The sequence below is a fragment of the Pinus tabuliformis genome, chromosome 1_1, assembly GCF_031772625.1.
Source record: "Pinus tabuliformis cultivar Carrire ecotype Pingquan chromosome 1_1, CPIR1, whole genome shotgun sequence".
Lineage (NCBI taxonomy): Eukaryota > Viridiplantae > Streptophyta > Pinopsida > Pinales > Pinaceae > Pinus > Pinus tabuliformis.
Genome location: NC_142297.1, coordinates 423,196,313 through 423,222,065, shown reverse-complemented (window position 1 = coordinate 423,222,065; position 25,753 = coordinate 423,196,313).

Below are 25,753 nucleotides of genomic sequence, written 5' to 3'. Positions count from 1 at the left end.
GCTTTACTTTTTTCCCTGACATTTTGTTGGGACATAAAGTAAAAACTGTTTGTGATATGCCTATGTGCTTTCTTCGTAGCTTTTGTTTTAGGAACCTAAGAGATGAAAACGCTACTATTTCTAGAGACGAATTATTTTTAATTAGACGTCAGTATAGTTTTTAGATAATATAGTTCTATAGACCTTTTTTTTTTTTTTTCCGCAGCTACCTGTATTTGAATTATTGAACTGACAAGACAGTGAAACAAACACCAGAGAGTAATATGGATATTTTCTTGGATACAAATCATAATGGTGTCGATCAAAGAGTACGAGCACGTTTAAAGGATTGGATCTTTTACTGTTTTTATTCTTCTGGCGTCATGTAATGAAGAGGTTTTCAGATACACCAAAACCAGAGCAGGTGTTGGTAAACTTTCCAAACCAGTAACTAGGATCCCTAGGGTGGAAATTACTGATTTTATAGAGGTGTTGTGATTTTTCCAATACCCTTTTCAAATTTGGGGAATCCTTAATTTCCATCAAGAAAAATCACTGGCTCTAATACCATGAAGAGGTTTTCTGTTACACCAAAACCCTCATATCAACTGTTAATAAAGGTTCCAAACCAGTAAGCAAGATCCCACGGTGGAAATTACAGATTCTTCCAACATGTAATAATCACCATATAGTCACTTAAACCATTCAAATTTTGTTACCTTTTCTAAAAAATTTCTGCATTTAGATTATAGAGAAAGCTTCCTATATTCAGATTATTTAATTTAATTTCTACAAATAGATTAGAGATGCTCATTCAAAAATAAGCCCTCTCCAAAAGCAATAGTTCTTTCGTCTCTTGCATTTCGAACGTTTCTTTCGTCTCTTGCATTTTGCACATTTCGAACATAAAAGTAGCAAAGTATCGATCAAAGAAAGCATTCAAAAATAAGTCCTCTCTAAAAACAATAATTCTTTTGTCTCTTGCATTTTGAACATAAAATTAGAAAAGTATTAATCAAAGAAAGTACATATGTATATTTCACTTTAATGTAAAAAAATTGAAAATTGGGAGAAACATCAATTGAAATTTTGAGATATTTTTAAAATTAGTAATTAACAAAAGTTTAGCTATTTATTAGTAGGTTTAAATTTGAAAATATAAAGTTCAGTATTTTGCTAATATATTTAAATTTGGAAATATAAATATATGTAAAAATAGATATTTCTCACAAATGCTATCTGTCTTTGAAGATGGAATGGCAGAGGAAAGCACAAATTCACAAACAAAACACACTATCTGCTACTCTTCTCTATTAAACACAAAAAACTTGATTGATTACAATATGCTAACTGGGTCGAAAGCACAAATTCGCACACAAAACACACTAGCTGCTACTCAATACAAAAAGGGCTAATCAACTCCTAACTTGACCTTTATAAATCTGTAATGAACTCAAAATCCATCTCTATACTCCATTTCATGTTGGAGTAATTAGTTATTTTTATTACTCCCCCTTAACTACAACCGCTCAACTAATACATCCTTCATCACATGTTTACATTTTTTTTGGTCTAAGTGCCACCCATCTTACTACTCCTAATTTTCCTATATGAAACTCAAATACATCTTTTGCTAATGGCTTAGTAATATGTCACTCAATTTACAAAGGTCTATAAATTTTTCCATTGCTCACAAGTTTCCTTATGAAATGGTATTTTTATGTATATGTTTGTTCTTTTGATGGAACACATTATGCTTCAACATTGCAACGAATGAAGTATTATCGAACTATATTGTTTTTTATCTTTCTTGTTGCACCTAGAGGTACTCTCCAACCCAGTGTGGAAGAGATAGTTGTAAGGTTATGTTATGTTATGTGATGTTATCTTATGTTATATAAACATTGACTTGGTTAAATACATAATATTAATAAATAAATAAATAAAGACATGTTATTTCTTAAGGTGCAAATCTTTGTCCTATGTTGTTATGTTATGCAAAAACATTTGCTTGGTCAAATAAAATAAAATGAATTAATACAATTAATAATTACATTTATCAATAAGAATAAAAATAACTTCACCTTCAACATTTTTACTTGGTCAAAAATAAAATTAAAAATAACTCTACATTAAAACAAAAATAACTTTAAACTAAAATAATAAGGTAAGGTTCACTTGGTCAAGTCATTGTTGCTTTTTGAGCTTTAGGTGTATGGGAACCCATGGCATTTCCCCTCTATTTCAGAAACTTTTATAGTTAAGATGTTATTTAGTAGTTCAAGTACTGTTAGTAATGGCATGATGGCCAAAACTTTCTTTGTCGAGGAAAAACTATGACAATGTAATTATTTGAATTTGAAATAATTAAATATGTTATTTGAATAATTTACTTGGAAAGAACAAAGGAAAGAATGAGATCATTATCATAATCCATAATGGAGGGTGCGTAGATTGCATAAAGGAAAAGAAAACAAAAACAAAGCTTTCCCAAATCACTTCAAAAAAATTCCTAGAGTGAAATCATGTGATCTACTAGATAAAAAGAGAAAAATATGGGAAAATCATTCAACTGGGAAATAAAAATGAAAATGGTTAATAATCACAGGAGTGGAGAAATAAGAGATTTGGATGAAAAAGAATCCCTTAAAAAAAAAACAAGAAAATCCTAGGCTATGGGGATTGACACGACCCAAAAACTGGACCCCAAAGTCTTCTAGGAATGTGAGGCATAAAATTTCCTTCACCACGACAACAGAGTGTTGTTTTTGGGGAAAAGGGGTCTCATATTGCTAGAGAGCCATAGGTAACTGTTCATGGTTGGGTGGAAAATTGTTCTTTCCAAGTTAATACAGTTGATTACAATCATAATTTCTGGTTAAAAGGTATTTATTTTCTTATAAATCTCATGAGAATATGTTTATGTAAAATCAGCCATGAATATTATCTGTGCAATTCTAGCTATGAATATGGATGGGATTTTACTAAATTATGCATGCAAGTAGCTCAAGTATTTATATTTCTTTTAAGGAATAAGACTAACAATTCATGGAGTCTCTTTGTGTTGATGCATTTAGATCTGATCTAGAAATTATAGTTATGCCAATCATGTACTAATTATATTCTCGAAGTGAAAACTTGCAGAAAGAGAAGCCTTCTCACATGCACTTTAAATGTGTACAACTTTTATTTATGTATTCTTCTTTAGAGTTATATGAAGAAGGGATTGGATCCTAGTATACTTGGTTGCATGCATTCAGGTATAGTAGTAAAGTGAGAATTGTGTGTACTCATTTGTACACACACCAGTTTGGTTGGTTGGAATTTTAATTTATGGCAGTAGTGCATCAGCGAATATGTTAGGAATAGGTGAATTATGCAATTTTAACCAACAGATAGTCATGTCTAATTATGTTAACCTGAATGTTGATCTGAAGCACACTAGTGCAATCTAGAAGGGAGTGAGTAGTTAACTCAGGTAAGGAAAAGACAAAGGGAATGTGAGAAGCATTTGGCTCGTAAATGCAAGTCAGGTCATGCATGTCACTTCCTAGATGTAGTTTTGTGGGGGAATATAACCAGACAGTGTTCACTCACCTAAGTCTTGGAAGCAATATCATAATTGAAGTTACTAACAGATCCAATAAATCAAGCTAACATATGCAATTAAATTCACATGCACTGAACTATTTTGTAAGCCTATGTATATATTAATTACCATAATAAATCGACATGTAGGTAACTATTTTGTAAGATTGTGTATACATTGAATTACCACAACTTAGTCATACTCAATATATTAATATTTCATTCAAAAATCTTAGGAGATGGAGGTGATAATTATTGGTACCATTCAAGTAAGTTGTAACCATCACATGTATAGATTTATAATAAGAGATGATATACACACAAAAATTCTGTAAAAGAAATGCATGAGTATTTAACTAGAAAATATTAACAAGATGATTATCATAGCTCAGGCAGTAGATTAACAAGATCAAATACTACTCCATTAAATTCCCACGAGTGAGAATCTAACCTAATTTAAGCTATCAGAAAAAAAATGATAACCTTAGAGTGTGCACATGAGTTTAACAAAACGGTAGGAAAAAAGAATTAATTTCCCGTAAAATACTCGTTGGGAAATTTACTAAATTGAAACAGTGGAATTTTAATGTAAAGGTGAACTAACGTTCATTTCGCAACAAATCGTCTATAAAGTTAGGGAAAAAATCCACATAGCGGCATGTTAGCCTCCTATTGCAACAGGTTTCATATTTCATGATTGACAGCGGAAGTGCCAAAAATGTTCATCTTTTCCTGCTGCAAAAGTTCCATTTTTGAAAGATTTCTTAGCTAAGGGAAAGCCAAACAGCCTAAGCTTGGCTTCCTTAGGTTTAAATTGCTTGTCTTAGAAGATAGAGAAAGAAAATCTCTCCAAACAGTTTAATCTTGGCAGGTTAGTAGCTAGGTAGAGAATAAAGGAGCCCAACTGTTTAATCTGGGTCCTTGGAAGCAATAAGGGTAGTTTTTGGATAGGAGAGGAGTTAAAAAAGAAAAAGCAATCAGGGTCTGCAAGTCCAAGTGCACCCTCCCTGAAGTAACAAAAAATGCTAGGTGTATTAGGTTGGGTAGGTAGTTTGGGGTTGCAGGAGCAAGATCATCTGCAGTGTTGGCCTTGGCAAAGAAAGCTCATCTCATCAGTGGTAGAGGTACCAAAGCAGTGTTTTAATGGCAGAGTTCTAGAAGCATGTCTAATTTCCTCTCAATCCCCATCAAAGTTTCTTACTAACACTCCTAAAGGACCTTGGGATCTGCCCAACAAGTCCTGAGTCCATTTCATTTTTGTGAAACATTAAGTCAAAGTTTTGAATTTCTTCATAAAAAGAAGCCACATTTCTTGTGTAAAAGTCATGTTTTCATCTTCTACACAATCTCTATGTCTATCACCACTTCATAGACTTGTCATTGGTCCCTTTCATTTCTACTCTACCAGATCATATTAACTCCTGATTCTACTATATAGCTCCCTAACTGTTCCCCATCCCCATTTACTACTAAAACTATATAAAATCCCAAAAAATATTAAATAACCCCCCCTGGCACTATAGCCATATGTTCTAAAAAACTGGGGAAATACTAAGTCCATCTGGGAGTTATATTTAACCTTTCCTCATTTGTCCCTTGGGATCAGTTAACCCCTGGTTGAACTGATAGCCATTTATTCCCCTTCGCAGTCATTTCCCAAAATTAATGTTTAAAATGCTGTATTAAACATTAAACTCTCATTCCCCACTTAAGCCTAACCCACAAAACCCATGTTTCCGAAGTTTTTTGCCGCTGGCGTATAACCCATAAAAACCCGTCTTTGTTAAAGTTCCCCCCCCCCCCCCCCCCGCCACATGAATAATTAAATAAAATAGTGGGCGGGTCCCCGCCCTAATCTTCCACCGACTTACCCATCCCTTCGTCCATTAGATCTGGCCCGCCCAAGATCTACGGTGGGCGGGTCTTTTCACACAACAAGAATGCCGAGGGTTAGCGTCCGAGAGTTCGGCGGTTTTCCCGTCGTACTCCCGCCACGCATCTTCCTCCTGGGCGTGGTGGAGCCCCCTCCTCCCAAACTGCTTCAACACAAAAGCGGTGCGCCCGAAACCGCAAACTGCTCTCGCCTACATGACATCAGTGCCATGTTCCACCATGCGTCTCCCTCCTCACCTTCGCTGTTGTGCCACGTTTCCGCCACCTCATCCCTTTCGTGCCCGCGCCCTGCCACCGTGTCATTGCCACGTCACCGCCCCGTCAGTTGCTCCGTCATCCATTCGTACCTAGGACCTGCCAACGACGTCACGCTGACGTCATCCCGAAAAAGCGCCAAAAGTGCCCAAATGTCAATTTTTTCTTAAAAAGAGCGCGCAAACGACCGTTGTAGTTCATTTCTATTGGTTCATTTGAAGGCTCTGGTTCGCTATTTTACTCAGTTCCTCATTCCCGAAGCTTGTAATCGAGCAACTGAGCTGCCGCGGCCTGCAAATTTGGCTTCATAGCCTACCTTCGCACCAACTTGTCCATTCTCGGCGCTGTTGAACCAGGTATTTGTCGTATCTTCCCCTTTTTCGCTCCTGTTCTTCATTTCATCCACTGCACATACTGCAAGCCTGCAAATTTCCCCAATTGGCAGCTCTGCCGCGCATAAAACTCCATTAAAACCCCCTGGAAACTCTTTACTTCAGGAAAAACCTCATAAACCTTGTGCCCGTTTATAATTGCACTAGCAGGTTCCGTTTAGAACACGGCCCCCCAGGAAAAATCTCGCAGTAGCTCAACATCGCCTTGTTTTACCTTATTCCACTGCTTCAATCAGTCCACTGAAAGTGTAATTGTCCTCTGCCCCTTTGCATTGTTCCTCGCAGTCTTTAGCTCCAGAGAATTCACTAAGGGAAGCGAAGTTGACCCAGAACTCCGCAAAGTTGGTCTCTCATGAGATAAGTGCCAAGGAATCAAGCTTTTATTACATTTTGAGTTCAGTCCCGGGTTCCCCTGCTAGTCCTCACAGATAAGTTTTTTTAGTCAGTTGTTGCCCTGATTTTCTTTCCAGCTCAAGCATTCAAAAGTTGCATAATGGCCACTCCATCAGCTCTGAACACCACTCCCATAAATCCACCAAGAAAAGAACTTGAGTCAATGGCCTTGGCTGATATAGACTATCTTATTCAAGACCTAGTTGGGAACAAAAATCATTTACAGACCTACTTCCAGCTAAGAAACAATTTCGTAAACAAATCTGACATGTATGGCATATGGGAGTCCAATCTGCCACATTATTTCCTCCCTTCGGTCAATATTTTTCCTGAGATCATTCACCTATGTGCTGCAAATTATGAGCCAAGTCAGAGGGTTGTTAAGTCTCCATCTGGGAGCATACTTTTTCATATCACACCTGACTCCATCAACCAGATGTTGAATTTCAAACAAACTCAGATATTGTTTCCCTTCTCCATAAACAACTTGCTGGAAGAGGCCTCCTGGCTCCCTGGCCCAAGGAATCAGAAAATTGCTAAGATATTTATGAGGGTAGATTGCCAACCTAAGGAGCCACGTCCATTCCTATATGACCCTTTCAATGAGGTGGGCAAGTTACTTGTAGACATGATATCTTATGTGTTGGGTTTCACAAAAAGTGAACATGTAGATGAGACAGTGTTGGTTCTGTTGTCTTCATTTAGCCAGGGACAGCCTCCAGCTGTCAAATATAATTATGCCAAGTTCATAGAAAATAAAATCCATGACCAGCTCATTAAGCTAGATAGGCAAGGAGTTTTCAAATATTCCTCATACATCTATCATCTGCTCATGTATTATCAGTCTGAAAGTTTCCAGTGTCCCATCAAGAAACTGGATTCAAAGGGATAAAGGAGATATGTAGTTTTCTGGTCATCAGTATTCCACCAAGTCCAGTATTCTCCTTACTCGTACTGTGAGTTCATTGACCAGTTCGTATATCCAGTCTCATGCCTCTTAATGAAAGCTTGTTAAGTTATGGTATGTTCTATGCTTATAATAGTTTACTTCTTTTTCTTATTATATTCCACCGATTAGCAATCACATGTACATAAAGTAAAGTGCAAATAGAACATTAAACGATCGACAGAAAACAAGCCAAGACAAGAGACACAATATGTGGCGGCTAGCCAGGGACAAACCCCACAATGTGTGGGGAAACCCTTTGATCAAATCTTCTTTTGTCTTCAATAATTTAGCAGAGAGAAATAGTACAATAAATCTGATTCATATCAGCAGTAGCAAACCTTAGATCAATAGCATCAGCATTAGCGGCTTCATTTTCAAACTAGGGCAGACCATATCTCACAAACCGACAGTCGGATTGACTTCATTCCACCACCAAAAGTTTCGGCTTCCAGAGGAGGTTCAGATGAACCTACAGCGTAGTTCAAATTAGGAGATATTCTAGGCCACGCAAGTCAATCTTTACTTCTGCAGTTGCATCTTCAGTTTCAGCAGTTTCCGGCTTCAAACTAGGGCAGTCGATATCTTGCAAACCGTTCGTCGGATTAACTTCATTCCACCACCAAAAGTTGCGGATTTCAAAGGAGGTTCAGATGAACCTACAACGCAATTCCAAAGAGGATATCTTCTAGGCCACGCAATTCAATCATTACTTCTGCAGTTGCAGCTTCAGTTTCAGCAGTTTTCGGCTTCAAACTAGGGCAGTCGATATCTTGCAAACCATTCGTCGGATTGACTTCATTCCACCACCAAAAGTTGCGGCTTTCAAAGGAGGTTCAGATGAACCTACAGCGCAGTTCCAAAGAGGAGATCTTCTAGGCCACGCAAGTCAATCTTTACTTCTTCAGTTGCAGCTTCAAATTCAACAGCTTCTGGCTTCACATGTGTGAGAGAGAGAGACCCATTTTAGCGCAGTAGAGAAGAGACTCATATATGCGCAGTAGAGAGAGAGAGATGTGATGAGATGAGTGAGTCTAAATGAGGAAAATTCCTCTTATATTTATGCACAATTTTGGTGGGTGAATAGATGCGACTGTTGGGCTTCTGAGCCTACATGAGTTGTAGGTCGGCTTGATAATAATTCCATAATCAAAATAAATTCATATTTCCATGAATACTTATCGGAATCGGATGATCTTTATATCAATCCTACACCTCTCGACGAGAGGAATCTAATAAAAATATTATCAGCCATGAATAAGATGACCCACAAGAAGTTTTTCCCTGGTTTCCAATTTTAACACTCCCTCTCAACCATGGAGAACTTCATCTGCAATCTGTCTATCGGTCGTTACTATTCATCCATCAAATGCACTGCCCTGTATAGCCTAACCCTTGCCCTGCTTTGCTCTATTCTGCGTGTTCTGCTTTGTCTTGTTCTGTCTTGCACTGATCTGTTATGTTTTGCTATGTTCTGCTCTGCTCTTGCATTGTTCTGTTCTGCTCTGCTTTTGTCCGAATTATGAAGAAGAAGAAATGATTAAGGATGTATCATACTGACTCAAAGTTAGTCTCAGAGTATGTACCACTGGTCCCAGACCAGTCTCAACCAACCCAAAGTCAGCGTCATAGTGAGTACAACTCCAATGGTCCCAACCAATATCATCCTCCACTGACTCAAGGTCAGCCTCAGAGTATGTACCACTAATCCCAGACCAGTCTCAACCGACCCGAAGTCAGCGTCATAGTATGGTACAACTCCTACCACTGGTCCCAAACCAGTATCATTGATCCCAGATCAATGGAGGTCATCCTAGCGTAGGGAGTACGGTAGATACAACGATGCGTCCATCGGTACTACTATGGTCCCTAACTTCATTTCCCTGCTCATTGATCAGATGAGAGGTACTTCCCATGAGTCCCAGACTGCATGGGTAGGATGCCTCGACAGGAGAACTAATCAATCCTGTCCTCACAGGAGAACACATCAATCCTGCTACAATCGTCGTGGAGAACACATCAATCCAGGCTGCCATGGAGAACACATCAATCCAGGCCTCACAGGAGAACTAATCATCCTGCTACACAGGAGAGCGAATCATCCTGTTCCACAAGAGAGCGAATCATCTTGTCCCACAAGAGAGCGAATCATCTTGTTCCAGTGCGCACCACCAGGGGAGGGTGAGTAACCCTGTGGTCGTATGTTTCTCCAGTAAGAACCACAAGCCCTCTGAGCTCCCAGATCTCAATGTATGCAACATGCAGGACCCTTGTACAAGGGTTTCTTGACCACTCCAAGTCGTTTGGGAAAATCACATATTAGATCTTTCCTCGGGGCTTTGTCAAGGTGTATCGACCTGTACATCATCTTAATGCGATGGAGCCTCCTTGCTCATCGACTTACCATATCCCAGATGATGTCTATCTGCTAGAGCAATTGACGAATACAGGATTCCTCAATAATCGAATCCCACCTATGGTTGTTACAGAGAATCACAGTGGTATCCAATGTAAATCCAAATAGCTCACTGAAGAGCTTTTGCAACCAGACTACCTCACACAAGGTCATGCTAGCAACAATATATCCTGCTTCGGCGATGCTCAAAGCCACCGACTTCTGCTTCTTGCTTATTCAGGATATCGAAGCAGATCCCAAGGTGAAACAGCACCCGAAAGTGCTCTTACGGTTCACCACACTGCCTGCCCAATCAGTATATCCAAGTAGTCTCACATCTCTGGCAGTGTGTCTTAACCCATTGTACCACGAAGATATCTCAGAAGATTCTTGGCATCAATCCAGTGAGGCTCAACCAAATATGAGCTCACAATGCTAACTGCAAAACATATGTTCGGATGGAGGTTCACCAAGAACATCAATGCGAATGAGTTTATGAAACTCAGAGGCATTTCCCAAATCTGGTCTGACATCACTACCATATAACTTCTAAAAGTTAAGATCCTCGAGGTAGTCACAGGCTTGCAGTCCATCATACCGAATCTTTCCAATATCTTTACCACATATTTTCCTTGAGATAGGAAAATTTCCCTTGGCTTCTGCCACACTTCAAGTCCTTGGTCCTTCATTTCAAATTCAGAAGCCAACTCCCTCTTACATTTGTGAATGAGAGGGTTTGCACCTGTTAGAAAGAGGTCATCCACATACAACACCAGTATGAGAGGCTTTTCATCTTCAACCTTAAAGTAAAGGTTACTATCAACTTCACTCCTAGTGAATCCCAGCTTCATCAAGTAGCTATCGATCCTCTCATACCATGCTCGGGGTGCTTGCTTCAGCCCATAGAGAGCCTTCTTCAACCTGCATACATGAGATTTTCAATCATAAATCTCAAATCCTTCAGGTTGCTCCACATATACCTCTTCTTTGATAGAACCATGCAAGAACGCGGTATTGACATCCATCTGATGTAGATTCCATCCTTGTGAAGCGGCAAGGGCTATGATCGAGCGGATGGTCGTATATCTGGCAACAGGTGCAAATATCTCATCATAGTCTATACCTTCCTTTTGGGAGAAACCTCGAGCAACAAAACGAGCCTTATACTTTTCCGTGCTTCCATCTGCTGCATGCTTTATCTTGTAAATCCATTTGGAAGTAACAAAATTCTTGTCCTGGGGTCTGGGAACTACTTCCCAAACGTCATTCTTTATGATAGACTCATATTCTTCGGTCATAGCATCCTTCCATACTTGATGTTTTACGACATCTGAGAATGACGAAGGCTCATTTTGTATGATCGTGCTCATGATGGTCAGGTATCCTTGATACCTATTAGGTTTCTTACTTTCACGAAAGGTTCCTCGGGGTGCAACATGTCCTTCAGCATCATCAAGTAACCCCTTAAGCCATGAAGGCCTCTTCCTAGAAGAGGAAGGCTCATATGGAGGAGGATCAATCGGATCCATGGGTTCTTCTACATCAGGCATTGATTCATCATCCTTTTCTTTCGGTTCCCTGGTGTCGGCTTCTTGAGAGCTCCTCAAAGTCAGAAGATTGATCACCTTGTTGAGAGCCATATCTTCGTCAAAGGTGACATCATGACTGATTATGACTTCCCTTTGACCGGCTACATAGATTCTATAGCCTTTAGTACTTTCACCATAGCCCATGAGAATTCCCTTCTTTCCAGATGCTCCCCATTTATTTCTTTTCTCTTTTGGCACATGAAAGTATACAGGGCTTCCAAAAAATTTTAAATGAGAAACATCAGGTTTCTTACCGTTGAATTTTTCTTCAGGAGTCTTGGAACCCAATGCTTGATGATGGCATCGATTTTGTACATATACGGCAGTGTTTGCAGCTTCAGCCCATAGAAACTTAGAAAGACTTTGATCATGTAGCATGGCCCGGATAGCTTCCATAATTGTGCGGTTCTTCCTTTCTGCCGCAGCATTTTGTTCAGGAGTATATGGTGTAGTAGTCTCCCTCTTGATGCCAACCTCTTTACAAAAATCATGGAACTCATTAGATTCATATTCAATCCCATTGTCAGTTCTTAAGATCTTGATATTCTTTTCGATTTGATTCTCGATTAGGGCTTAGAAGTGTCAGAACCAAGGGAACACTTCATCCTTCTTTTTCAAGAAGTATATCCAGGTCTTTCGAGAATGGTCATCTGTAAAGTAAGATAATATGAGTATCCTCCCAAGGAGTTCACAGGCATCATACCTGATATGTCTGAGTGAACTAGTTGTAATATATCGGAGGTCTTGCTTTGACTTGAAGGGAATGGTCCCCTTTTGAGCTTTCCTTCGGCACATCCTGGACATACACCTTCTTTCTCTACTTGGAATTCAGGCATCCCTGTTACCATCTGTCTTACATCGGGTAGAGCTTTGTAATGAAGGTGGGCAAACCTCTGATGCCAAAGTTCGGACTGAAGAGTTGTGTCACAAGACATGACACCTAGCAGACTTCCACTGACTTGATATAAAGAATCAACCCGGAACCCAAGAGTAAAGGCATCTTTAACATTATTTTTCCATATACATACCTTGCCATTGCTGAAGGTTAGCTTGTAGCCTTTGTCTTCCATTGCCGAGATGGACGTTAGGTTCTTTTTGAGGTCAGGTGCGTTTAATACATCCTGGACTTTCTAGCCTTCTTGAATGGTTGTCCTCTTCCTTGATCCCCAACTCTCCTCTTACCTTTGTTGTTGAATTTGTCATTCCTTTGATTGCCATCAGAGGGATTTCGAGTTACACCACTGCATACTGTACCATGCTTCTCTAATCATGATTATCATCATGCTGCCCATGTCCATGATTTTATCCATCATAATGCTACTCAAACTAGTTTGCATCATCATCATGCTATCCTATATGTCCATGGTCTCATGTTGCCCTTTATGTCCATGATCTCATTCATCATGATCTCATACATAGTGACTTGCTTTATCGCAAATGTAACATCGTCATTTTCTTCTAGCCTTAGGTCCAGCCTTTCCTTTTGATTTAGTCCCAGAATTATTTCTTTTCTTTGCATGAGAAGAAAAGGCAGCAGGAGGACCTTTAGGCATGGGCATTTCTTGCACTTCTTCCCTTGTTTCTTCTTGAATGCATCTAGCCATTAATTCCTTGAAACCAAGAATTACATTATAGTTCAAAAGAGTAGTCCTGAACACATACCATTCAAATGGCAATCCTCCAAGAGTTGTGAGTGCCATTTCGCTGTCAGTAATGGTTTCCCTAATAGATAGGAGATCGTTCTTGATCTCGGTGATTCTTAAGAAGTATGCTTGCATACTTTCATCTTTACCCTTCTTGATTTCCCTCAACTTATTTCTAAGAAACAAAACTTGATTTGCATCATTAACTTTAAATAAAATCACCAGTCTGTTGTAGATTTCCTTGGAGGTGTCTAGATCAGAGATGTAGGCCACCAAGCGCTTGTCGATAGAGTCTCGGATGATCTTCTTTGTTTTGACTTCTCCATTTTTCCATTTGTTCCAGGCAGCAGCAGATGCATTTGATGAAGGCTCAACAATATTGCCTCTTACATGGTCTAGCACTCCTTGATCTTCAAGGGTTAGATCGATAGACATATTCCATCCGTGATAGTCAGCTTTCTCACGGAGCTTGTCTTCGGCAGGAAAGAGTGTTGAGGACCCCATAGTTCTTTTAGGATAGCCTTGCCAATCTTCTCTTCAATGATTGCTCTTGCTCTTGCTCGGGCTTTGTCTTCACCTCAACTCTGATACCATGTTAAGTTATGGTATGTTCTATGCTTATAAAAGTTTACTTCTTTTTCTTATTATATTCCACCAATTAGCAATCACATGTACATAAAGTAAAGTGCAGATAGAACATTAAACGATCGACTGAAAACAAGCCAAGACAAGAGACACAAGATGTGGCGGCTAGCCAGGGACAAACTCCACAATGTGTGGGAAACCCTTTGATCAAAACTTCTTTTATCTTCAATAATTCAGCAGAGAGAAACAGTACAATAAATCTGATTCATATCAGCAGTAGCAAACCCTAGATCAGTAGCATTAGCGTTAGCGGCTTCATTTTCAAACTAGGGCAGACCATATCTCACAAACCGACAGTCGGATTGACTTCATTCCACCACCAAAAGTTTCGGCTTCCATAGGAGGTTCAGATGAACCTACAGCATAGTTCAGATGAGGAGATCCTCTAGGCCACGCAAGTCAATCTTTACTTCTGCAGTTGCAGCTTCAGTTTCAGCAGTTTCCGGCTTCAAACTAGGGCAGTCGATATCTTGCAAACCGTTCGTCGGATTGACTTCATTCCACCACCAAAAGCTGTAACTTCGAAAGGAGGTTCAGATGAACCTACAGTGCAGTTCCAAAGAGGATATCTTCTAGGCCACGCAAGTCAATCTTTACTTCTGCAGTTGCAGCTTCAGTTTCAGTAGTTTCCGGCTTCAAACTAGGGCAGTCGATATCTTGCAAACCGTTCGGCGGATTGACTTCATTCCACCACCAAAAGTTGCGACTTTCAAAGGAGGTTCAGATGAACCTACAGCGCAGTTCCAAAGAGGAGATATTCTAGGCCACGCAAGTCAATATTTACTTCTGCAGTTGCAGCTTCAAATTCAACAGCGTCCGGCTTCACATGTGTGAGAGAGAGAGACCCATTTCAGCGCAGTAGAGAAGAGACTCATATCTGCGCAGTTGAGCGAGAGATGTGATGAGATGAGTGAGTCCAAATGAGGAAAAGTCCTCTTATATTTATACACAACTTTGGTGGGTGAATAGATGCGATTGTTGGGCTTCTGAGCCTACATGAGTTGTAGGTCGGCTTGATAATAATTCCATAATAAAAATAAATTCATATTTCCATGAATACTTATCGGAATCGGATGATCTTTATATCAATACTACACCTCTCGATGAGAGGAATCTAATAAAAATATTATCAGCCATGAATAAGATGACCCACATGAATTTTTTCCCTGGTTTCCAATTTTAACAAAGCTCCCCCTCCCAGACTAACTTATGAGATGCAAAAGTTATTGCAACGATCTAAGAGCTACAAAGTAGGTGATTGGTACCTATATCAGAACCACACTGTGATTAGAATCTATGGCTGTGAGCTTTGTCCTTACAGGCTCCCAAGATATGTGCCAATGAGGCTCTTTGCCTTGGAATATTACAGGCAGCTTATAAATTTAGACTTGACTCATTTTCACAGCACCAAGTAGAAGGCTCAACTGAAATTTAAAGACCACCTAGGCCCCTTTGTCATGAACAAGAAGGAAGGTTGGCAAGATGCTGACCTGATACTCAAGGATCAACTCAAGTTGAAAAGAATTTTCTGGTGGGCCCCTTATGACCCGCTTGGCTTTATTAATGCCAGAAGGGTCAAATACAGATTGACACTCTATGACCATTGCAAAAACCCACACATCGAAAAATATGCTAATCAAGATGCATGGGCACAAGGCACTTTAGTTGAAGATTTCACTCAAGAGGAAATTTTGGAGCAAACTGCTAAAGATCTTGAAAAAACTCTTGACTTGGATTCTGTTGGTCAGGTAACCCTCAAGCTGCCATACCAAGTCGAAGAAGGAACATCCACAGCTGCAGCTCCACAAGCTGCCCAAGAGGCATCTACATCAGCAACAGGTACATCTAAAGGAAAAGAGCCAATCGAGACAGAGCAAGAAATGGCCACAGAATAGCCTGTCACTTCAATGGAAGAAACTCAAGGGCAAGCCCCTCCTCATCAAACTGAGGCACTACCAGTGCCACCTCTGCAAACTCCTATCAATGAAGAAAGAAGCAGAAAATGAGACCGGGAAGACTCCACACCTTTTAGTGGGTCTACACAGCAGCCTGAATCTAAGAGGCAAAGATTTGAACCTCCAATTGAGGAGGAGGTCCGTGAAGAGGTCATAGAAAGCCTGAGAAGGGAAGTAAGCCAGCATACACCTACAAGCTCTTTACAGCAAGAGCAAGACAGACAACATGGCATGGAGGTGTCTTCCTCCACACAACAAAGCAAGAGACCAGCTAGCGTCAAAGCCAGCTTCAAAGAAATCAAAGCTCAAAATGAGCTACTTAGAGTGCAACTATATATGATCAATTTCTTAAAGCAACACCTGCCAACCAGGAAAGATTGATGGCAACATTTGACATCAAACAAGAAAAGATGATTCTCAGCCACTTCAAGCCCAAGGTTCAGCAGCAGCAGTCAACTGCAGATTTTGTTAAAACAAGGTTAGAGGTCCTGGCCAAGGACATTCACCCCATGGATCAAATAGAGCTACATAAGAAAATAGGGGAAATGGTCTATGCCACCCTTGCAGAGAAGGCCACATTGGCCCATGAGTTGAAAGAATCATTGAAGAATACCAACACTCAGCTGGATTTCGAAAGACTATCCTCCACAGCCAAAGAAAACAGAATCAAAACATTGGAGGACATTATTGTGGACTTAGGACATGATCCTAAGGATCCTAAGGGTGTGAGGGCCCTTATGAAAAAGAAGGATGATGATATTCTTGCATTGAAAAAGAGAACGAGATTGCTTCCTACTGAGCACCCTCAAACAGGAGAACTGTAGAAAGTGAAAGAAGCTGAGGATCAATTGGATTTGATGATGAAATTGAACCAAAGAGTAATTGATTTGGAAGGGGAGTTGGAGAGAGCACTACAAGGAAAGAAGGGAGAGTCGACCTCCCAGCTACCTCAAACAGTCCCAACTGTTGCTGCTACTCCACTTGCACAAGCAGTGGTGACCCCTCCCATTATTTCGGCAACCACGACAGCTACAGATGCTACAGCGGCAACAACAACAACACCTAAGACAAGCATGAGCATGGACGAATTGACAAGAGCTGTCAATGAGCTAAAGCTTCAGGCAACATAAATAAAAGAGGCCAAAGAAAAGCTGGCCAAACTATAAGAAAGATATGATAAGTCCAAAATGACAGTAGCTGAGCAGATGAGGGAAATTAAGGCCCTGAAGGAAAAAGTTAAAACTTTGGAAAAAGAGTTGTCTTTGGACAAGACCCTGGCTGAAATAAAAAGAATTTTGTGGGCCAAAATTAATCAGTCAATCATTAGCCAATGGAGGTCAATTCAAGCAATGTATGAACAGGTAGAACTAATTGCCCTTGCTAAGTTTGAAGTTCAGAGAGCCAAAGCAGCATTGGGAAACATGCCTGAGCAGGCCAACATAATGATCAATTTTCTGAATCATCAGACTAAGGAAGAACTGGCAGCACTGCATATCATGAATAGAACAGATGCTATATTGACAGTAAAGAGAGTGCCCACATTGAGAAGCTTGGTGCAAACTCTGGAAGCAAGGTATCGAGAAATACAAAAGGATGTGGATAATTTTGAAATAAAACTTGCAGCACTGCAGACTAGAGGACTGCCCAGCCTATTGACCAGCGCTGGAAAGTTATTGACACGTGACCAATATGCAACCACGCTTAATAATTATGTCACAAATCAGCTTACTGCTGCATCAAGTTCTACAGCAAAGGCAGGGCCGCCTTCGGGACAAACTCTCTATGACAGGCTGGAAAGCTTATTTTACATGGAGCATCAAATTAATCACCTGTTTGAAATGCCGCCCAACTACTACAAATACACAGAGGCCGATGAGACACTTGTCAAAATACAAAAGCATCAGTCACCTCCCGAGGATTGGTGGCAGGCAATGCTGGCCGTTTTGCCCAGGTAATTTCATTTTTTGCCCCTTTTGGTTATTTCAAAATCTCAGTCAGCTACAGGTCAGCAGAAAATGTAGGATAAGGCACGTAAGTATAGGACAGAGCAATTAAGGAACGCGCAGGACAGGTTGGATCAGTTACAAAGCAAAACGCTGAGATGGCAGGCCTAAGAGCGCGGATTTTTGAAAGCACAGCCCCAACCGACTCAATTGTACTCAAAAGTCAATATTCACCGACAGAAAGGGCAGATGTTACATTTGTCTTTATTTCAACATTTACTTTCTCATCAACCACTCCTTAGGAATTGGTAAAGAAGTTATGAGTTAATAACTCATCCTCTAGATATTTTTGTATCTTCTTTTTGTATATATACCGCCCTCTGTATTGTTCTAGGGGTTGGTCGGCTAATGTTTTTCCAAGAGAGACTCGCATTGTATGTCTGATATCTTTTTATAATCAAAGACTGCTTACAAGCTTGGAGATGGACTGTTGATGTGTTGTTAATGGTTCTAAAGAATCAAATGTGGAATTCTTGTGCTGCAATATGAATCAATAAGTGTTCCTAACCTATGTTATTTCAATTTCATATATGCTCAAGTCATAGAACGAAGGATTGGTTTAGACTTTGCTTAGCGGCACTCTATGCCCAGGTTCTATGGTTTCTTTATGTTTTCCTCCTGATCTAGACATAAATATGAATTCTGTTATGGCTCATGTTTGATCTATTTCACATATGAATGACTGTAATCTAGGAATTCTTAGCTGCTCCTAGATAGAGTTCATTCATCTTCCTTCTGCTAACTTATTCAAGAGATTCTTTGTTGCCTCTCTTTCCTTAGCATTCATTCCATCCTTTTAAGCTTAAATGTTTTTCATAAGCATCTATCTTGCTCCTCATTCTTCTTGTGACCAAGAAAACGCACCAGTAATCTTACTCCATGACTCCATGCCCAATGGTTTGAAACTTGTTACGCTATGCATTGCCTCTCTACTTGAAAGCATCATCCTTCCCACCAAACTTAAACAAAACCCTTGAACCCAATAGCTAGCCTAAAAGCATCATCAACAAAGCTTAATCAGAAAGAGAGAGCCCTCTCTCATTGCAGGTGGGCTAGAACCTGCAATCCAAAGATTGGTTTGTGGTTACCTCGGCCATATCCTTTCAAGAGCTTAAGGACAACCTGAGTGATAACATAATGGCGACTCTACTGGGGAATAATCCTCAGATAATTTCATAAATCAAGTTTGAAAGCTCTACTGGGAAAGAAACAGACCTTCAAGAGTTTCTTTCTAGGTTTTTGGAGAAGGTCATCGTTTCCTTTATTACCATTTTTACAAGATTAGTCCTAATCTGTGATGGTGGACAGAGATCAGGCACTCCAAAGGTGATCATCCACCTGGCAACTCCACATCATGCTCACAATCAAGACTCCACTGGGTGAGCGAACCTGAGAGAGATTTTCAAAAGTTTTTTGAGCAATTCTACAGCCAACTAATCCTGTTTCAAAGTGTTAATAGTCATACAGGATGACTAGGTGTGTGGAAGATGAAGTTAAACAAGCTGTAAATGAATTCAAGAAGTTGTTATCAGAATATGAACTTGATGAATTTTTTTTTAAATTAGTGTTGCTAAAGGTAAAAGCAATACAACAGCCTCAAATCAAAATGTGTCTTCTTGATTTACTTGCTGAAGAACATCAAAATGAGATTGAACATGTGCATTCTCAAATTCAGCCTTTTGATTTTCAAGATCATAAAGAATTCCTCCAAAGTCTTCCGTCTCCAAGTCATGAGGAAATTGTACTACCTTCTGACTTACAGATTGGGGATAAACTCGTTTTCAAGACAAAGACTAAAGTATTGGTTGTTGAGTTTGATACTGAGGATGCAATTGTTCCATCAGATAAAGAAGGCCTAGAAGAAGCTCCCCCACATGATGCTCTTGTTGATCCTATAGCAGATTACATGGAGGATCTCTTTAATTCAAAATCTTTAAAATATTTTCTCTATGAGGACCAAGTGGTTCAGCAGTGGCCTTTATATGTTACAGTTTTGATTATGAGAGCACATGACCAAACAATTTTTCTCATTTCAACAATTGCCAGTCAAACAGTTTGTTTCATTCTACAAGTGCTTAAGTGGTTGCACTGGTTGTTTCATTTTACCTAACCAGCAAGCAAGTGCTAATTACTATAGGTAGATAGGATTTCAGTTTTTGTTTAGATGGAAAACTTGTTGTAGTTGAAGCCCGAAGTGAAGGCCCTAAGCTTTCCAATTCTGTTGTCATATATATAAATAAAGCGGCCAGCAAAGGGAAAGTATTTAGAACTCAACAAATAATTGAAGATTAAGGCAGTCTAACCTGCTGTTCTTGACTTTTCACAAAGGAAAAGCCATCCCCAAGTGGAGCCACTGTTAGCCTCCTGTTGCAACAGGTTTCATATTTCATGATTGACAGTGGAATTGCCAAAAATGTTCATCTTTTCCTGCTGCAAAAGTTCCATTTTTGAAAGATTTCTTAGCTAAGGGAAAGCCAAACAGCCTAAGCTTTGCTTCCTTAGGTTTAAATTGCTTGTCTTAGAAGATAGAGAAAGAAAATCTATCCAAACAGTTTAAGCTTGGCAGGTTAGTAGCTAGGTAGAGAATAGAGGAGCCCAACTATTTAATATGGGTCCTTGGAAGCAATAAGGGTAGTTTTTGGATAGGAGATCAGTTAAAAAAAAAAAAAAGCAATCAGGGTCTGCAAGTCCAAGTGCACCCTCCCTGAAGTAACAAAAAATGCTAGGTGTATTAGGTTGGGTAGGTAGTGTGGGGTTGAAGGAGCAAGATCATCTGCAGTGTTGGCCTTGGCAAAGAAAGCTCATCTCATCAGTGGCATAGGTACCAAAGCAGTGTTTTAATGGCATAGTTCTAGAAGCATGTCTAATTTCCTCTCACTCCCCCTCAAAGTATCTTACTAACACCCCTAAAGGACCTTGGGATCTGCCCAACAAGTCCTGAGTCCATTTCATTTTTGTGAAACATTAAGTCAAAGTTTTGACTTTCTTCATAAAAAGAAGCCACATTTATTATGTAAAAGTCATGTTTTCATCTTCTACACAATATCTATGTTTATCACCACTTCATAGACTTGTTATTGGTCCCTTTCATTTCCACTCTACCAGATCATATTAACTCTTGATTCTACTATATAGCTCCCTAACTGTTCCCCATCCCCATTTACTACTAAAACTATATAAAATCCCAAAAAATATTAAATAACCCCCCCTGGCACTATAGCCATATGTTCTAAAAAACTGGGGAAATATTAAGTCCATCTGGGACTTATATTTAACCTTTCCTCGTTTGTCCCTTGGGATCAGTTAACCCCTGGTTGAACTGATAGCCATTTATTCCCCTTCGCAGTCATTTCCCAAAATTAATGTTTAAAATGCTTTATTAAACATTAAACTCTCATTCCCCCGCTTAATCCTAACCCACAAAACCCATGTTTCCGAAGTTTTTTGCCGCTGGCGTATAACCCATAAAAACATGTCTTTGTTAAAGTTTCCCCCCCCCTTCCACATGAATAATTAAATAAAATAGTGGGCGGGTCCCTGCCCTAATCTTCCACCGACTTACCCATCTCGTCGGCCGTTAGATCTGGCCCGCCCAATATCTATGGTGGGCGGGTCTTTTCACACGCCAAGAACGCCGAGGGTTAGCGTCCAGGAGTTCGGTGGTTTTCCCATCGTACTCCTGCCACGCGTCTTCCTCCCAGGCGTGGCAGAGCCCCCTCCTACCAAACCGCTTCAACACAAAAGCGGTGCGCCCGAAACTGAAAATCACTCTCGCCTACATGACATCAGCGCCATGTTCACCATGCGTCTCCCTCCTTGCCTCCGGTGCTGTGCCACGTTGCTGCCACCTCATCCCTTTCGTGCCCGTGCCCTGCCACCGTGTCATTGCCACATCACCACCCCTTCAGCTGCTCCATCATCCATCCGTACCTGGGACCTGCCAATAACGTCACACTAACATCATCCCGAAAAAGCACCAAAAGCACCCAAATGTCAATTTTTGCTTAAAAAGAGCGCACAAACGATCGTTGTAGTTCATTTCTATTGGTTCATTTGAAGGCTCCGGATCGCTATTTTACTCAGTTCCTCATTCCTGAAGCTTGAAATCGAGCAACTGAGCTGCCGCGGCCTGCAAATTCGGCTTCATAGCCTACCTTCGCACCAACTTGTCCATTCTCGGCGCTGTTGAACCAGGTATTTGTCGTATCTTCCCCTTTTTCGCTCCTGTTCTTCATTTCATCCACTAAACATACTGAAAACCTGCAAATTTCCCCAATTGGCAGCTCTACCGCACATAAAACTCCATTAAAACCCACTGGAAACTCTTTACTTCAGGAAAATCCTCATAAACCTTGTGCCCATTTATAATTGCACTGGTAGGTTCTGTTTAGAACTCGAGCCCCCAGGAAAAATCTCGCAGTAGCTCAGTGTCGCCTTGTTTTACCTTATTCCATTGCTTAAATCAGTCCACCGAAACTGTAATTGTCCTCTGCCCCTTTGCATTGTTCCTCGTAGTCTTTAGCTCCAAAGAATTCACTAAGGGTAGCGAAGTTGACCCAGAACTCCGTAAAGTTGGTCTCTCATGAGATAAGTGCCAAGAAATCAAGATTTTATTACATTTTGAGTTCAGTCCCGAGTTCCCCTGCTAGTCCTAACAGATAAGTTTGTTTAGTTAGTTGTTGCCCTGATTTTCTTTTTGGCTCAAGCATTCAAAAGTTGCATAATGGCCACTCCATCAGCTCTGAACATCACTCCCATAAATCCACCAAGCAAAGAACTTGAGTCAATGGCCTTGGCTGATACAAACTATCTTATTCAAGACCTAGTTGGAAATAGAAATCATTTACAAACCTATTGCCAGATGAGAAACAATTTCATAAACAAATCTGATATGTATGGCATATGGGAGTCCAATCTACCACATTATTTCGTCCCTTTAGTCAATATTTTTCCTGATATTATTCACCTGTGTGCTGCAAATTATGAGCCAAGTCAGAGGGTTGTTAAGTCTCCATCTGGGCGCATACTTTTTCATATCACACCTGACTCCATCAACCAGATGTTGAGTTTCAAACAAACTCAGATACTGTTGCCCTTCTCCATAAACAACTTGCTAGAAGAGGCCTCCTGGCTCCATGGCCCCAAGATTGAGAAAATTGCTAAGATATTTATGAGGGCAGATTGCCAACCTAAGGAGCCACCTCCATTCCTATATGACCATTTCAATGAGGTGGGAAAGTTACTTGTAGACATGATATCTTATGTGTTGGGTTTCACAACAAGTGAACATGTAGATGAGACAGTGTTGGTTCTGTTGTCTTCATTTAGCCAGGGACAGCCTCCAGCTGTCAAATATAATTATGCCAAGTTCATAGAAAATAAAATCCATGACCAGCTCATTAAGCTAGATAGGCAAGGAGTTTTCAAATATTCCTCATACATCTATCATCTGCTCATGTATTATCAGTATGAAAGTTTCTAGTGTCCCATCAAGAAACTGGATTCAAAGGGAGAAAGGAGATATGTAGTTTTCTGGTCATCAGTATTCCACCAAGTCCAGTATTCTCCTTACTCGTACTGTGAGTTCATTGACCAGTTCATATATCCAGTCTCATGCCTCTTAATGAAAGCTCCCCCTCCCAGACTAAATTATGAGATGTAGAAGTTATTGTAGCTATCTAAGAGCTACAAAGTAGGTGATTGGTACCTATATCAGAACCACACTGTGATTAGAATCTATGGCTGTGAGATTTGTCCTTACAGGCTCCCAAGATATGTGCCAATGAGGCTCTTTGGCTTGGAATATTACAGGTAGCTTATAAATTTAGATTTGACTCATTTTCACAACACCAAGTAGAAGGCTCAACTAAAATTTAAGGACCACCTAGGACCCTTCGTCATGAACAAGAAGGAAGGTTGGCAAGATGCTGACCTGATACTCAAGGATCAACTCAAGTTGAAAAGAAGTTTCTGGTGGGTCCCTTATGACCTGCTTGGCTTTATTAATGCCAAAAGGGTCGAATACAGATTGACACCCTATGACCATTGCAAAAACCCACACATCGAAAAATATGCTAATCAAGATGCATGGGCAAGGCACTTTAGTTGAAGATTTCACTCAAGAGTAAATTTTGGAGCAAACTGCTAAAGATCTTGAAAAAACTCTTGACTTGGATTCTGCTGGCCCAGTAACCCTCAAGCTGCCATACCAAGTCGAAGAAGGCACATGCACAGCTGCAGCTCCACAAGCTGCCCAAGGGGCATCTATATCAGCAACAGGTACAACTAAAGGAAAAGAGCCAATGGAGATAGAGCAATAAATGGCCACAGAACAGTCTGTCGCTTCAATGGAAGAAACTCGAGGGCAAGCCCCTCCTCAACACACTGAAGAACTACCAGTTCCACCTCTGCAAACTCCTATCAATGAAGAAAGAAGCAGAAAACGAGACCGGGAAGACTCCACACCTGTTAGTGGGTCTACACAGCAGCCTGAATCTAAGAGGCAAAGAGTTGAACCTCCAATTGAGGAGGATGTCAGTGAAGAGGTCATAGAAAGCCTGAGAAGGGAAGTAAGCCAGCATACACCTACAAGCTCTTTACAGCAAGAGCAAGACAAATAGCACGACATCGAGGTGTCTTCCTCCACACAACAAAGCAAGAGACCAGCTAGCGTCAAAGCCAGCTTCAAAGAAATCAAAGCTCAAAATGAGCTACTTAGAGTGCAAATATATGATCAATTTCTTAAAGCAACACCTACCAAGCAGGAAAGATTGATGGCAGCATTTGACATCAAACAAGAAAAGATGATTCTCAGCCACTTCAAGCCCAAGGTTCAGCAGCCGCAATCAGTTGCAGATTTTGTTAAAACAAGTTAGAGGTCCCGGCCAAGGACATTCACCCCATGGATCAAATAGAGCTACATAAGCAAACAGGGGAAATGGTCTATGCCACCCTTGCAGAGAAGGCCACATTGGCCCATGAGTTGAAAGAATCATTGAAGAATACCAACACTCAGCTGGATTTCGAAAGACTGTCCTCCACAGCCAAAGACAATAGAATCAAAACATTGGAGGACATTATTGTGGACTTAGGACATGATCCTAAGGATCCTAAGGGTGTGAGGGCCCTTATGAAAAAGAAGGATGATGATATTGCTGCATTAAAAAAGAGATTAAGATTGCTTCCTACTGAGCACCCTCAAACAGGAGAATTGCAGAAAGTGAAAGAAGCTGAGGATCAATTGGATTTGATGATGAAATTGAACCAAAGAGTATATGATTTGGAAGGGGAGTTGGAGAGAGCACTATAAGGAGAGCAGGGAGAGTTGACCTCCCAGCTACCTCAAACAGTCCAAACTATTGCTTCTATTCCACCTGCACAAGCAGTGGTGACCCCTCCCGTTATTTCGACAACCACGACAACTACAGATGCTACAACGGCAGCAACAGCAACACCTGAGACAAGCATGAACATGGACGAATTGACAAGAGTTGTCAATGAGCTAAAGCTTCAGGCAACAAAAATAAAAGAGGCCAAAGAAAAGCTGGCCAAACTGGAAGAAAGATATGATAAGTCCAAAATGACAGTAGCTGAGCAGACGAGGGAAATTAAGGCCCTGAAGGACAAAGTTAAAACTTTGGAAAAAGAGTTGTCTTTGGACAAGACCCTGGCTGAAATAAAAAGAATTTTGTGGGCCAAAATTAATCAGTCAATCACTGGCCAATGGAGGTCAATTCAAGCAATGTATGAACAGGTAGAACTAAATGGACTTGCTCAGTTTGAAGTTCAGAGAGCCAAAGCAGCATTGGGAAACATGCCTGAGCAGGCCAACAGAATGATCAATTTTCTGAATCATCAGACTAAGGAAGAACTGGCAGCACTGCATATCATGAACAGAACAGATGCTATATTGAAAGTAAAGAGAGTGCCCACATTGAGAAGCTTGGTGCAAACTCTGGAAGCAAGGTGTCGAGAAATACAAAAGGATGTGGATAATTTTGAAATAAAACTTGCAGCACTGATGACTAGAGGACTGCCCAGCCTATTGACCAGCACTGGAAAGTTATTGACATGTGAC